This window comes from Pseudophryne corroboree, chromosome 10, assembly GCF_028390025.1.
Source record: "Pseudophryne corroboree isolate aPseCor3 chromosome 10, aPseCor3.hap2, whole genome shotgun sequence".
Taxonomy (NCBI): Eukaryota; Metazoa; Chordata; class Amphibia; order Anura; family Myobatrachidae; genus Pseudophryne; species Pseudophryne corroboree.
Genome location: NC_086453.1, coordinates 4,843,272 through 4,858,755, shown reverse-complemented (window position 1 = coordinate 4,858,755; position 15,484 = coordinate 4,843,272). Strand labels below are relative to the sequence as shown.

At 47.0% G+C, this 15,484-nt stretch overlaps 1 protein-coding gene across 4 annotated transcripts in view; it reads left to right on the top strand.

Moving 5' to 3' along the window:
• Positions 1-15,484, top strand: part of TMEM269 (transmembrane protein 269) — a 54,335-nt gene that overhangs the window by 26,886 nt on the left and 11,965 nt on the right. The window lies entirely within an intron of this gene.

The window sequence follows — 15,484 nt, the reverse complement described above, 5'->3', positions numbered from 1 at the left end:
AGCTTGTGCCTGTCCAGACGTCTCATAGGCCGTCAGGGGCTCTAAAGCGCCGCCCGTTACCTCAGATGGCAGATATAGACGCCGACACGGATACTGACTCCAGTGTCGACGGTGAAGAGACAAATGTGACTTCCAGTAGGGCCACACGTTACATGATTGAGGCAATGAAAAATGTTTTACACATTTCTGATAATACGAGTACCACCAAAAAGGGGTATTATGTTCGGTGAGGAAAAACTACCTGTAGTTTTCCTGAATCTGAGAAATTAAATGAGGTGTGTGATGATGCGTGGGTTTCCCCCGATAACAACTGATAATTTCTAAAATGTTATTGGCATTATATCCTTTCCCGCCAGAGGTTAGGGTGCGTTGGGAAACACCCCCTAGGGTGGATAAAGCGCTCACACGCTTGTAAGAACAAGGGCTCTACCCTCTCCTGAGATGGCCGCCCTTAAGGATCCTGCTGATAGAAAGCAGGAGGGCATCCTAAAAGGTATTTGCACACATACTGGTGTTATACTGCGACCAGCAATCGCCTCAGCCTGGATGTGCAGTGCTGGGTTGGCGTGGTCGGATTCCCTGACTGAAAATATTGATATATTATTGCCTATAGAGCATTTAAAAGATGCATTTCTATATATGCGTGATGCACAGCGGAATATTTGCCGACTGGCATCAAGTCTAAGTGCGTTGTCCATTTCTACCAGTAGAGGGTTATGGACACGACAGTGGTCAGGTGATGCGGATTCCAAACGGCATTTGGAAGTATTGCCTTATTAAGGGGAGGAGTTATTTGGGGTCGGTCTTTCAGACCTGGTGGCCACGGCAACAGCTGGGAAATCCACGTTTGTACCCCAGGTCGCCTCTCAACATGAGAAGACGCCGTATTATCAGGCGCAGTCTTTTCGTGGGCAAGCGGGCAAAAGGTTCCTCATTTCTGCCCCGTGACAGAGGGAGAGGAAAAAGGCTGCAGAAATCAGCCAGTTCCCAGGAACAGAAACCCTCTCCCGCCTCTGCCAAGCCCTCAGTATGACGCTGGGGCTTTACAAGCAGAATCAGGCACGGTGGGGGCCCGTCTCAATGAATTTCAGCGCGCAGTGGGCTCACTCGCAAGTAGACCCCTGGATCCTTCAGGTGATATCTCAGGGGTACAAATTGGAATTCGAGACGTCTCCCCCTCGCCGTTTCCTAAAGTCGGCTTTACCGATGTCTCCTTCTGACAGGGAGACAGTTTTGGAAGCCATTCACAAGCTGTATTCCCAGCAGGTGATAATCAAGGTACCCCTCCTGCAACAGGGAACGGGGTATTATTCCACACTGTTGTGGTACCGAAGCCGGACGGCTCTGTGAGACCGATTCTAAATCTAAAATCTTTGAACACTTACATACAGAGGTTCAAATTCAAGATTGAGTCACTCAGAGCAGTGATTGCGAACCTGGAAGAAGAGGACTACATGATGTCTCGGTACATCAAGGATGCTTACCTTCATGTCCCAATTTACCCTTCTCACCAAGGGTACCTCAGGTTTATGGTGCAGAACTGTCACTATCAGTTTCAGACGCTGCCGTATGGATGGTCCACGGCACCCCGGGTCTTTACCAAGGTAATGGCCGAAATGATGATACTCCTTCGAAGGAAGGGAATTTTAGTTATCTCTTACTTGGACGATTCCCTGATAAGGGTAAGATCCAGGGAACAGTTGGAGGTCGGTGTAGCAAGGTAGTGTTGCGGCAGCACGATTGGATTCTCAATATTCCAAAATCGCAGCTGATTCCGACGACTCGTCTTCTGTTCTTAGGGATGATCCTGGACACAGTTCAGAAAAAGGTGTTTCTCCCGGAGGAGAAAGTCAGGGAGTTATCCGAGCTAGTCGGGAACCTCCTATAACCGAGCCAAGTCTCAGTACATCAATGAGATGGTTCTGGAAAAAATGGTGGCTTCCTATGAAGCAATCCCATGCGGCAGATTCCACGCAAGAACTTTCCAGTGGGACCTGCTGGACAAATGGTCTGGGTCGCATCTTCAGATGCATCAGCGGATAACCCTGTCACCAAGCACAAGGGTGTCTCTCCTGTGGGGGTTGCAGAGTGCTCATCTTCTAGAGGGCCGCACATTCAGGACTGGGTCCTGGTGACCACGGATGCCAGCCTGCGAGGCTGGGGAGCAGTCACACAGCGAAGGAATTTCCAGAGCTTATGGTCAAGCCTGGAGACATCACTTCACATAAATATCCTGAAGCTAAGGGCCATTTACAATGCTCTAAGCTCAGCAAGACCTCTGCTTCAAGGTCACCCGGAGTTGATCCATTCGGACAACATCACGGCAGTCACCCACGTAAACAGACAGGGTGACACAAGAAGCAGAAGGGCAATGGCAGAAGCTGCAAGGATTCTTCGCTGGGCGGAAAATCATGTGATAGCACTGTCAGCAGTATTCATTCCGGGAGTGGACAACTGGGAAGCAGACTTCCTCAGCAGACACGACCTCCACCCGGGAGAGTGGGGACTTCACCCAGAAGTCTTCCACATGTTTATAAAACTCGACAAGTATTGCGCCAGGTCAAGGGACCCTCAGGCAATAGCTGTAGATGCTCTGGTAACACAGTGGGTGTACCAGTCAGTGTATGTGTTCCCTCCTCTGCCTCTCATAACCAAGGTACTGAGAATTATAAGATGGAGAGGAGTAAGCACTATATTCGTGGCTCCGGATTGGCCAAGAAGGACTTGGTAACCGGAACTTCAAGAGATGCTCACGGAGGATCCGTGGCCTTTACCTCTAAGAAGGGACCTGCTCCAGCAAGGACCCTGTCTGTTCCAAGACTTACCGCGGCTGCGTTTAACGGCAGGGCGGTTGAACGCCGGATCCTGAAGGAAAAAGGCATTCCGGATGAAGTCATCCCTATCCTGATCAAAGCCAGGAAAGATATAACTGCAAAACATTATCACCGCATTTGGCGAAAATATGTTGCGTGGTGCGAGGCCAGTAAGGCCCCGACGGAGGAATTTTCAACTGGGTCGATTCCTACATTTCCTGCAAACAGGAGTGTCTATGGGCCTGAAATGGGGGTCCATTAAGGTTCAAATTTCGGCCCTGTCAATTTTCTTCCAAAAAGAACTAGCTTCAGTCCCTGAAGTTCAGACGTTTGTGAAAGGGGTACTGTATATACAGCCTCCTTTTGTGCCTCCAGTGGCACCTTGGGATCAAAATGTAGTTTTTGGGTTCCAAAAGTCACATTGGTTTGAACCACTTAAATATGTGGAGTTAAAATATCTCACATGGAAAGTGGTCATGCTGTTGGCCCTGGCCTGGGCCAGGCGCGTGTCAGAATTGGCGGCTTTATCCTGTAAAAGCCCTCATCTGATTTTCCATTCGGACAGGGCGGAATTGAGGACTTGTCCTCAGTTTCTCCCTAAGGTGGTTTTCAGCGTTTCACCTGAATCAACCTATTGTGGTGCCTGCGGCTACTAGGGACTTGGAGGACTCCAGGTTGCTAGACGTTGTCAGAGCCCTAGAAATATAGGTTTCCAGGACGGCTGGAGTCAGAAAATCTGACTCGTTGTTTATTCTGTATGCACCCAACAAGCTGGGTGCTCCTGCTTCTAAGCAGACTATTGCTCGTTGGATTTGTAGTACAATTCAGCTTGCACATTCTGTGGCAGGCCTGCCACAGCCAAAATCTGTAAAAGCCCATTCCACAAGGAAGGTGGGCTCATCTTGGGCGGCTGCCCGAGGGGTCTCGGCTTTACAACTTTGCCGAGCAGCTACTTGGTCAGGGGCAAACACGTTTGCGAAATTCTACAAATTTGATACCCTGGCTGAGGAGGACCTGGAGTTCTCTCATTCGGTGCTGCAGAGTCATCCGCACTCTCCCGCCCGTTTGGGAGCTTTGGTATAATCCCCATGGTCCTTACGGAGTCCCCAGCATCCACTTAGGACGTTAGAGAAAATAAGAATTTACTTACCGATAATTCTATTTCTCGTAGTCCGTAGTGGATGCTGGGCGCCCATCCCAAGTGCGGATTGTCTGCAATACTGGTACATAGTTATTGTTACCAAAAAAAATCGGGTTATTGCTGTAGTGAGCCATCTTTTCTAGAGGCTCCTCTGTTATCATGCTGTTAACTGGGTTTAGATCACAAGTTATATGGTGTGATTGGTGTGGCTGGTATGAGTCTTACCCGGGATTCAAAATCCTTCCTTATTGTGTACGCTCGTCCGGGCACAGTATCCTAACTGAGGCTTGGAGGAGGGTCATAGGGGGAGGAGCCAGTGCACACCAGCTAGTTCTAAAGCTTTACTTTTGTGCCCAGTCTCCTGCAGAGCCGCTATTCCCCATGGTCCTTACGGAGTCCCCAGCATCCACTACGGACTACGAGAAATAGAATTATCGGTAAGTAAATTCTTATTTTTTCTGTGCTCACAGCACTAACAAGGCTTGTGGGGAGATCCCACACTTGGTGGAAGATTTTATTAATTTTTCATTTTTACTTTTACTTTTTTCACTTAGCACATCCCTTCCCAGTTTCTGGAAAAACATGGGTCCGGGATTGTGCCGCTGCACGGGCAGCGCATGGCGTGTCGGTCCTCACAAAGAGCACCCTCACAGCCACAGGCAGCCCACTGTCTCCTGCAACAGCTGGACGGGGCTTACAGATAGAAGCCCCGTCGCAGCCATGACCGGAAGAGGAGCTTAGAAGCCCGTCGCAGGCCTCCCTACAAGGTATGCTGGGGAAACGGGGCGGTCAGCGCAGGCTGCCGCCCCGCTGTGTGGGGTCACTGTTGTAATGCCGCCGCCGCTCATACAGCCGCCCGCCCCAGCCGCTCCGCTCCGTCCGCCCAGCCGCTCCGTCCGGCCGCCCCAGCACCGTCCGCCCGCCCAGACGCTCCGTCATGGTGCCAGCGCTGAGAGGGGGAGAACCGCCGCAGCTCGGCTAGCGACGCCGAAAGCCGCTACGCGCCGCTCCGGCCAGCCGACCTCCGCTGCTCGGCAAGAAGTGTCCCTCGCCTCCCTGCAACTTCCCGGCGCTCCCCGCTGAGACACAGCGCTACAGGGAGTACAGGGGGAAGGGGGGGGGGGGGGGGAATCTGGCTGATTACAGCGGCAAGGGAATGTAAAGGGCTGCCATACCTTTATAAACAGCAGGCAGAGTTAATGTATGATAGGCTAGTGAGCCTATATTAATACTGGATCCATGTATTGTAGATGTGATTTTCACTGTATAATAGACTATTGAGCCTATATTACACTACAGCATGTATTGTGACCTGCCTGTGATTATCACTGTATAATAGGCTATTCAGCCTATATTACACTACAGCATGTATTGTAACCTGCCTGTGATTATCACTGTATAATAGGCTATTCAGCCTATATTACACTACAGCATGTATTGTGGTCTGCCTGTGATTATCACTGTATAATAGACTATTCAGCCTATATTACACTACAGCATGTATTGTACCCTGCCTGTGATTATCACTGTATAATAGGCTATTCAGCCTATATTACACTACAGCATGTATTGTAACCTGCTTGTGATTATCACTGTATAATAGACTATTCAGCCTATATTACACTACAGCATGTATTGTGACCTGCCTGTGATTATCACTGTATAATAGGCTATTCAGCCTATATTACACTACAGCATGTATTGTGGCCTGCCTGTGATTATCACTGTATAATAGGCTATTCAGCCTATATTACACTACAGCATGTATTGTGACCTGCCTGTGATTATCACTGTATAATAGACTATTCAGCCTATATTACACTACAGCATGTATTGTGGACTGCCTGTGATTATCACTGTATAATAGGCTATTCAGCCTATATTACACTACAGCATGTATTGTGACCTGCCTGTGATTATCACTGTATAATAGGCTATTCAGCCTATATTACACTACAGCATGTATTGTGACCTGCCTGTGATTATCACTGTATAATAGACTATTCAGCCTATATTACACTACAGCATGTATTGTGGACTGCCTGTGATTATCACTGTATAATAGGCTATTCAGCCTATATAATTACACTACAGCATGTATTGTGGACTGCCTGTGATTATCACTGTATAATAGGCTATTCAGCCTATATTACACTACAGCATGTATTGTGACCTGCCTGTGATTATCACTGTATAATAGACTATTCAGCCTATATTACACTACAGCATGTATTGTGACCTGCCTGTGATTATCACTGTATAATAGGCTATTCAGCCTATATTACACTACAGCATGTATTGTGACCTGCCTGTGATTATCACTGTATAATAGGCTATTCAGCCTATATTACACTACAGCATGTATTGTGACCTGCCTGTGATTATCACTGTATAATAGGCTATTCAGCCTATATTACACTACAGCATGTATTGTGACCTGCCTGTGATTATCACTGTATAATAGACTATTCAGCCTATATTAACACTAGAGCATGTATTGTAACCTGCCTGTGATTATCACTGTATAATAGACTATTCAGCCTATATTACACTACAGCATGTATTGTGGTCTGCCTGTGATTATCACTGTATAATAGGCTATTCAGCCTATATTACACTACAGCATGTATTGTACCCTGCCTGTGATTATCACTGTATAATAGACTATTCAGCCTATATTACACTACAGCATGTATTGTGACCTGCCTGTGATTATCACTGTATAATAGGCTATTCAGCCTATATTACACTACAGCATGTATTGTGGACTGCCTGTGATTATCACTGTATAATAGGCTATTGAGCCTATATTACACTACAGCATGTATTGTAACCTGTCTGTGATTATCACTGTATAATAGGCTATTCAGCCTATATTACACTACAGCATGTATTGTACCCTGCCTGTGATTATCACTGTATAATAGGCTATTCAGCCTATATTACACTACAGCATGTATTGTGACCTGCCTGTGATTATCACTGTATAATAGACTATTCAGCCTATATTACACTACAGCATGTATTGTGGACTGCCTGTGATTATCACTGTATAATAGGCTATTGAGCCTATATTACACTACAGCATGTATTGTAACCTGTCTGTGATTATCACTGTATAATAGGCTATTCAGCCTATATTACACTACAGCATGTATTGTGACCTGCCTGTGATTATCACTGTATAATAGGCTATTCAGCCTATATTACACTACAGCATGTATTGTGACCTGCCTGTGATTATCACTGTATAATAGGCTATTCAGCCTATATTACACTACAGCATGTATTGTACCCTGCCTGTGATTATCACTGTATAATAGGCTATTCAGCCTATATTACACTACAGCATGTATTGTAACCTGCCTGTGATTTTCACTGTATAATAGACTATTCAGCCTATATTACACTACAGCATGTATTGTGACCTGCCTGTGATTATCACTGTATAATAGACTATTCAGCCTATATTACACTACAGCATGTATTGTACCCTGCCTGTGATTATCACTGTATAATAGGCTATTCAGCCTATATTACACTACAGCATGTATTGTGGACTGCCTGTGATTATCACTGTATAATAGGCTATTCAGCCTATATTACACTACAGCATGTATTGTGACCTGCCTGTGATTATCACTGTATAATAGACTATTCAGCCTATATTACACTACAGCATGTATTGTGACCTGCCTGTGATTATCACTGTATAATAGGCTATTCAGCCTATATTACACTACAGCATGTATTGTGGTCTGCCTGTGATTATCACTGTATAATAGGCTATTGAGCCTATATTACACTACAGCATGTATTGTGACCTGCCTGTGATTATCACTGTATAATAGGCTATTCAGCCTATATTACACTACAGCATGTATTGTGGACTGCCTGTGATTATCACTGTATAATAGGCTATTCAGCCTATATTACACTACAGCATGTATTGTACCCTGCCTGTGATTATCACTGTATAATAGACTATTCAGCCTATATTACACTACAGCATGTATTGTGGTCTGCCTGTGATTATCACTGTATAATAGACTATTCAGCCTATATTACACTACAGCATGTATTGTGACCTGCCTGTGATTATCACTGTATAATAGGCTATTCAGCCTATATTACACTACAGCATGTATTGTGACCTGCCTGTGATTATCACTGTATAATAGACTATTCAGCCTATATTACACTACAGCATGTATTGTACCCTGCCTGTGATTATCACTGTATAATAGGCTATTCAGCCTATATTACACTACAGCATGTATTGTACCCTGCCTGTGATTATCACTGTATAATAGGCTATTGAGCCTATGTTAACACTGTAGCCATTGTAACTGTGATTATCAGTGTAAGCATGGCATGGGGGCCATTTTAACCATGCTTCCTGTTTCTTCCAGTTTGTAATTCCAGAACATTCCTGCCCTACATCTCTACTCCACCGGAGGCGCAGGGGTGTTAGTGGGAAGTTTGGTTCAGGTTTCGCATAGGCTGGCCATGTGAACTGCATTTCGGCCATAAATAGATAGATATATATTACACACCTTAAGTAATAATTTTACTGAGTCGTGCAAGTGTCTGCCCTTTGCCTATTGTGTTGTCTGTCGGCATAAGGAGTAAGGCTCCAGCACAGACTAAAAATACTTTTAAACAAAAGTCTGGACATAAATCTACCACATGTTCAGTATGTTTTGTAGGTTTCCACTCCGGAAGCCGGTTCATTCCCAGATCCTATGTGAAGCATTGGCAATTCAAATTGACTCCGCTCGACAGGAGCGGTAACATCGGAGTCTCGGAAGTTACTCCGCCAGCTTTAACGGAGGAGTCTCAGTCCAATTTCACTTTGGATACCAGGGTGTTAATTTAACTGGTCTTATAATTTAAACATTTCTTCTATGTTGCAGTCCTGACAATTCTATGTCAAACCTCACAGCGCTAAATACGAGTGAGGAGGGCACATTAGACAGTCAGATAGTGCGGGTTTTGACAACCATACATTGCTAATGACCAGTGAGTCAGTCTCTGAAATTTACAGAGAATAAGGAGCCTCTAACATCTCAATTTACAGAGAATAAGGAGCCTCTAACATGTAATCCGTTGTATTTACTAAACGACAGATCTTCAATGGTTTTCTTATTTAGGATATCTTACTAAGATTTAAGGCTATTTACCCGTTTCCACACAGTGACATCTAAATTGGAGAATTCGCCATTGGTGAATTTGTCTGTGTCAAACCTTATAAAGACCCAAGATACATTTGGGTCACTAGGGCGCTCTGTGTATGGAAACAATGACTATCACGTTATACTTATCGTTAATGAGAAGCTGCTGAGTATCTCTGTACAGCGTCTGCTGCCGCCGGTTACCTTGCTTCTCGTTTTTCATCGTCGCTAGTTTCAGCACGACAAGGCCAGAAGTTGTTTGGTCCTAAATTGGACAAAATGGCCTCCTCCGGTATCAAGCCGGAAATACTCTGGTCCGGCGTTTAAAGCTTTTAGACTTCAGTCTTTTCAAGGCTGTGGTACAAAAACAGTCACGCCTTGTAACGCCAGGGCGCTAAAGTCACAACAAGCCAGTGGCTTGACGGGCTCTCAGCCCATCTCGAATTTCCAATTGTGGGAGTGCGCCTTTACACGTTACATTGCCCGGGTTTCCAGCCATCCACTCATGGATGTATCCGCTATTTAGGGTAAAAGACAGGACTGCCTCTGTCGGACGAAATTAGGCGTTTTGGCAGGTTGCCATTCAGTTTCTGCTGGTTTCAGCAGTTTTTATTTCCAAGCCTGGTACACCAACAAAGTCAGGGTTATTATTCCCGTCTGTTTGTGGTACCGAAGCCGGAGGGCTCCGTCGCAGTCTCAATCAGCAAGTCACTTACTACAGATTGAAGATGGATTTTCTGCGGTTAGTATTTGCATTTTTGGAGCCACAAGATTGCATGATTGTGTTTGATCTCCAGGATGCGTACTTACACATTCCGGTTTGGTCACCTCATCACAGGTTCTTGCGTTTTGCAATACGCCACAACCATTAACCGTTTCAGGTTCTACCGTTTGGCCTCTTCTCAGCGCCTCGGGTATTCACCAAAGTGATGTTTGTGATGATAGCTCATCTCAGATCCCTGGCAGTGACAATCGTTCCATACTTAGACGATCTGCTCATAAGAGCTCCGTCTCAACAGATGCTCCTCCGACTTGCGCTGCTAACGTACACCACGGTTGCAGTGTCAAGTTCAAAAACAATCGCATCTAATTCCGTCTCAACGACTTCAATTCCTAGGTATGATTCCAGATACGGTAAATCAAAGAATTTACCTACTACACCAGAAAGAACAGATGATATGCCATCTGGTACAATTAGTGCTCAAGCCACGCACACTATCGGTACATTGGTGTATTCGCCTATTAGGAACAATGATGGGCTTTCGAAGCGCTTCAGTTCGGAGGTTTTCACTCGCGTATCCCACAGGGGGGCGAGGGTGTCTCTACTCTGGGCGAGAGTCTCAGAGGTTGGGGAGTTGTAGTTAAAATGGTCAGCGACAGGGTTTCTAAACGGATCACGACAGATTGCTGTCTATAAAGGTCCTGGAACTCCGTGCAATTTACTATGCACTACATGCTTCGCTCTCAGACTGTCCAAGGCCAGTCACACAACGCGACGGCAGTCGCATACACAACAACCAGGGAGGAACGAGAAGCCGCATGGCAATGCGGGAAGTAGCTCGAATCCTCAATTGCCCAGAATACCACAAGGTGATATTGTAGACTGGGTTCATTCCGGGAGTGGACATCTGTTAGACAGATGATCTCAGCCGTCGGGATTTTCATCCAGGAGACTGGGCATTAAATCCAGAGGTGTTTCACAGGTTGGTCCACAGGTGGGGTTACCCTCAGGTGGACATGATGGGATCTCGCCACAATTACAAACGCCCAGTATGTGTCCAGAACGACAGTTCCCAAGGGCAGTGGCGGTGGATGCTCTCACAATCGCGTGGCCGTACAGCCTCGTGTATCTGTTTCCACCGTTTTCCGCTGTTTTCTCCGTTGCTAAAACGGATCATAAGAGAGTCTGTCACAGTCATACTAGTGATATCTCATGGGTCTCGGAGAGTTTGGTTCTCGAATCTCCGAGGACTACTCGCAGACGATCCTTGGCCGCTCATACTACGTCCAACCCGTTACAACAGGGGCCGTTCTTTTACCCCTTTTTAGCGCGGCTGCGGTTGACGAGGTGGTTGTTGAGACCGCCCTCTTCAGAAGAAAGAGAGGGCATTACAGTATCGGTTATACCAACCATGTTACGAGCTAGGATGCCGGTTACGGCAGCTCATTATTACAGAATTTGGCGTGCCTATATAGGTTGGTGTGAAGCTCGGAAGTTTCCGACATCATTTTTCAAGTACCCGTATTCTGTTATTTTTACAGACGGGGTTGGATGGAGGACTGCGTTTATCTACACTGAAGGTGCAGGTATCTGTGTTGTCAATTTATTTTCAAAGACGATTGGCTCCATTGCCGTCGGTACACATTTTTCTGCAGGGTGTCCTCAGAGTACAGCCTCCATTTATCCCACTTACAGCGCCATGGGACTTGAATTTGGGTTCAGATTTCTTACAGTCTTCATATTTTGAACCCTTACAGCAAGTGGATATTAAGTTTCTGACTTGGAAAACGTTTTTTCTTCTAGCCTTAGCTTCGGCAAGGCGTTTTTCAAATTTGGGTGCCTTGTCTTGCAAGCCACCGTATTTGGTGTTTCCTGATGACAGAGCTTAACTTCGGACGATTTCCGATTTCTTACCAAAGCTAGTGTCATCTTTTCACGTCAATCAACCAATAGTGGTTCCTGTGTTGACAGTACATTCTAGAATTCTGTATGTGGTACGCGCATTACGCGTTTATATGTCCCGGACGTCTACAGTTCGTAATACGGATACGTTGTTTGTTCTCTATGATGCTGCCAAGTGGGGTTGGCCAGCTTCTCAGCAGACCTTATCCAGATGGATAGAACTGACTATACGTCAGGCTTACCTTAAGGCTAAGTTACAGTCGTCTACATCAGTAATAGCTCATCCCACAGGTTCTGTGGGAACGTCATGGCCAGCTGGTCGTGGAGCTTCTACGACACAGCTTGACCGTGCGGCTAAATGGTCTTCAGTGCACACATTTGTGCGCTTTTACAAGTTTGATACGTTTGCGGCATCAGCATCTAGCTTTGGCCGCCTAGTGTTACAGGTGTCAAACAGCTCTCCCGCCCACGGGGGAAGCTTTGGTACCTCCCAAGAGTACTCCAGTGACCCCTAGTGGATGAAAAAGAAAATAGGATTTTGGTACTTACCAGGTAAATCCTTTTCTTTGAATCCATAGGGGGCACTGGACGCCCACCCAGAGCAGTTTTACCTGGGTTGTATTAAGCTCAGGGGATCTTATGGTAACACATTTTCACCGACTGGTTCAATTATAAGGTTCTATCGGTTATGGTGTTAACTGTTTCGTTGTCAGTAACGTTATGTGTCAACTTTGTTGTTGTCCGTTATGTTATAGGAATTCTCCATTGCCAACCTCTCTATAGTTCCTGTTCGGCTCAGTAAAAAACACTGAGATACTACACTGAGGTACTCTGGGATATGGAGGGGTGGAGAGTTCTAAATTTAAATATTCAGTGCCTTTGTTTCTGCTAAGCCGTCCATATCCCAAGAGTACTCCAGTGCCCCCTATGGATTCAAAGAAAAGGATTTACCTGGTAAGTACCAAAATCCTATTATCCCGGCTATATAGTCTGGTGCCGTCTGTGTATCCCGGCTATATAGTCTGGTGCCGTCGGTGTATCCCGGCTATATAGTCTGGTGCCATCGGAGTATCCCAGCTATAGAGTCCGGTGCCATTGGTGTATCCCGGCTATAGAGTCTGGTTCCGTTGGTGTATCCCGGCTATATATTCTGGTGCTATCGGAGTATCCCAGCTATAGAGTCCGGTGCCATTGGTGTATCCCGGCTATATAGTCTGGTTCCGTTGGTGTATCCCGGCTATATAGTCTGGTTCCATCGGTGTATCCCGGCTATATAGTCTGGTGCCGTCGATGTATCCCGGCTATATAGTCTGGTGCCATTGGTGTATCCCGGCCATATAGTCTGGTGCCGTCTGTGTATCCCGGCTATATAGTCTGGTGCCGTCGGTGTATCCCGGCTATATAGTCTGGTGCTGTCGGTGTATCCCGGCTATATAGTCGGGTGCTGTCGGTGTATTCCGGCTATATAGTCTGGTGCCGTCGGTGTATCCCGGCTATAGAGTCTGGTGCCGTCGGTGTATCCCGGCTATATAGTCTGGTGCTGTCGGTGTATCCCGGCTATATAGTCTGGTGCCATCGGAGTATCCCAGCTATAGAGTCCGGTACCATTGGTGTATCCCGGCTATAGAGTCTGGTTCCGTTGGTGTATCCCGGCTATATATTCTGGTGCCACTGGTGTATCCCGGCTATATAGTCTGGTGCTATCGGAGTATCCCAGTTATAGAGTCCGGTGCCATTGGTGTATCCCGGCTATATAGTCTGGTGCCGTCTGTGTATCCCGGCTATATAGTCTGGTGCCGTCGGTGTATCCCGGCTATATAGTCTGGTGCTATCGGAGTATCCCAGCTATAGAGTCCGGTGCCATTGGTGTATCCCGGCTATATAGTCTGGTTCCGTTGGTGTATCCCGGCTATATAGTCTGGTGCTGTCGGTGTATCCCGGCTATATAGTCTGGTGCCATCGGAGTATCCCAGCTATAGAGTCCGGTACCATTGGTGTATCCCGGCTATAGAGTCTGGTTCCGTTGGTGTATCCCGGCTATATATTCTGGTGCCACTGGTGTATCCCGGCTATATAGTCTGGTGCTATCGGAGTATCCCAGTTATAGAGTCCGGTGCCATTGGTGTATCCCGGCTATATAGTCTGGTTCCGTTGGTGTATCCCGGCTATATAGTCTGGTGCCGTCGATGTATCCCGGCTATATAGTCTGGTGCCATTGGTGTATCCCGGCTATATAGTCTGGTGCCGTCTGTGTATCCCGGCTATATAGTCTGGTGCCGTCGGTGTATCCCGGCTATATAGTCTGGTGCTGTCGGTGTATCCCGGCTATATAGTCTGGTGCTGTCGGTGTATCCCGGCTATATAGTCTGGTGCCATCGGAGTATCCCAGCTATAGAGTCCGGTGCCATTGGTGTATCCCGGCTATATAGTCTGGTGCCGTCGATGTATCCCGGCTATATAGTCTGGTGCCATTGGTGTATCCCGGCTATATAGTCTGGTGCCGTCTGTGTATCCCGGCTATATAGTCTGGTGCCGTCTGTGTATCCCGGCTATATAGTCTGGTGCCGTCGGTGTATCCCGGCTATATAGTCTGGTGCCATCGGAGTATCCCAGCTATAGAGTCCGGTACCATTGGTGTATCCCGGCTATAGAGTCTGGTTCCGTTGGTGTATCCCGGCTATATATTCTGGTGCCACTGGTGTATCCCGGCTATATAGTCTGGTGCTATCGGAGTATCCCAGTTATAGAGTCCGGTGCCATTGGTGTATCCCGGCTATATAGTCTGGTGCCGTCTGTGTATCCCGGCTATATAGTCTGGTGCCGTCGGTGTATCCCGGCTATATAGTCTGGTGCTATCGGAGTATCCCAGCTATAGAGTCCGGTGCCATTGGTGTATCCCGGCTATATAGTCTGGTTCCGTTGGTGTATCCCGGCTATATAGTCTGGTGCTGTCGGTGTATCCCGGCTATATAGTCTGGTGCCGTCGGAGTATCCCAGCTATAGAGTCCGGTACCATTGGTGTATCCCGGCTATAGAGTCTGGTTCCGTTGGTGTATCCCGGCTATATAGTCTGGTGCCGTCGGTGTATCCCGGCTATATAGTCTGGTGCTATCGGAGTATCCCAGCTATAGAGTCCGGTGCCATTGGTGTATCCCGGCTATATAGTCTGGTTCCGTTGGTGTATCCCGGCTATATAGTCTGGTGCCGTCGATGTATCCCGGCTATATAGTCTGGTGCCATTGGTGTATCCCGGCTATATAGTCTGGTGCCGTCTGTGTATCCCGGCTATATAGTCTGGTGCCGTCGGTGTATCCCGGCTATATAGTCTGGTGCTGTCGGTGTATCCCGGCTATATAGTCTGGTGCTGTCGGTGTATCCCGGCTATATAGTCTGGTGCCATCGGAGTATCCCAGCTATAGAGTCCGGTGCCATTGGTGTATCCCGGCTATATAGTCTGGTGCCGTCGATGTATCCCGGCTATATAGTCTGGTGCCATTGGTGTATCCCGGCTATATAGTCTGGTGCCGTCTGTGTATCCCGGCTATATAGTCTGGTGCCGTCTGTGTATCCCGGCTATATAGTCTGGTGCCGTCGGTGTATCCCGGCTATATAGTCTGGTGCTGTCGGTGTATCCCGGCTATATAGTCTGGTGCCATCGGAGTATCCCAGCTATAGAGTCCGGTGCCATTGGTGTATCCCGGCTATAGAGTTTGGTTCCGTTGGTGTATCCCGG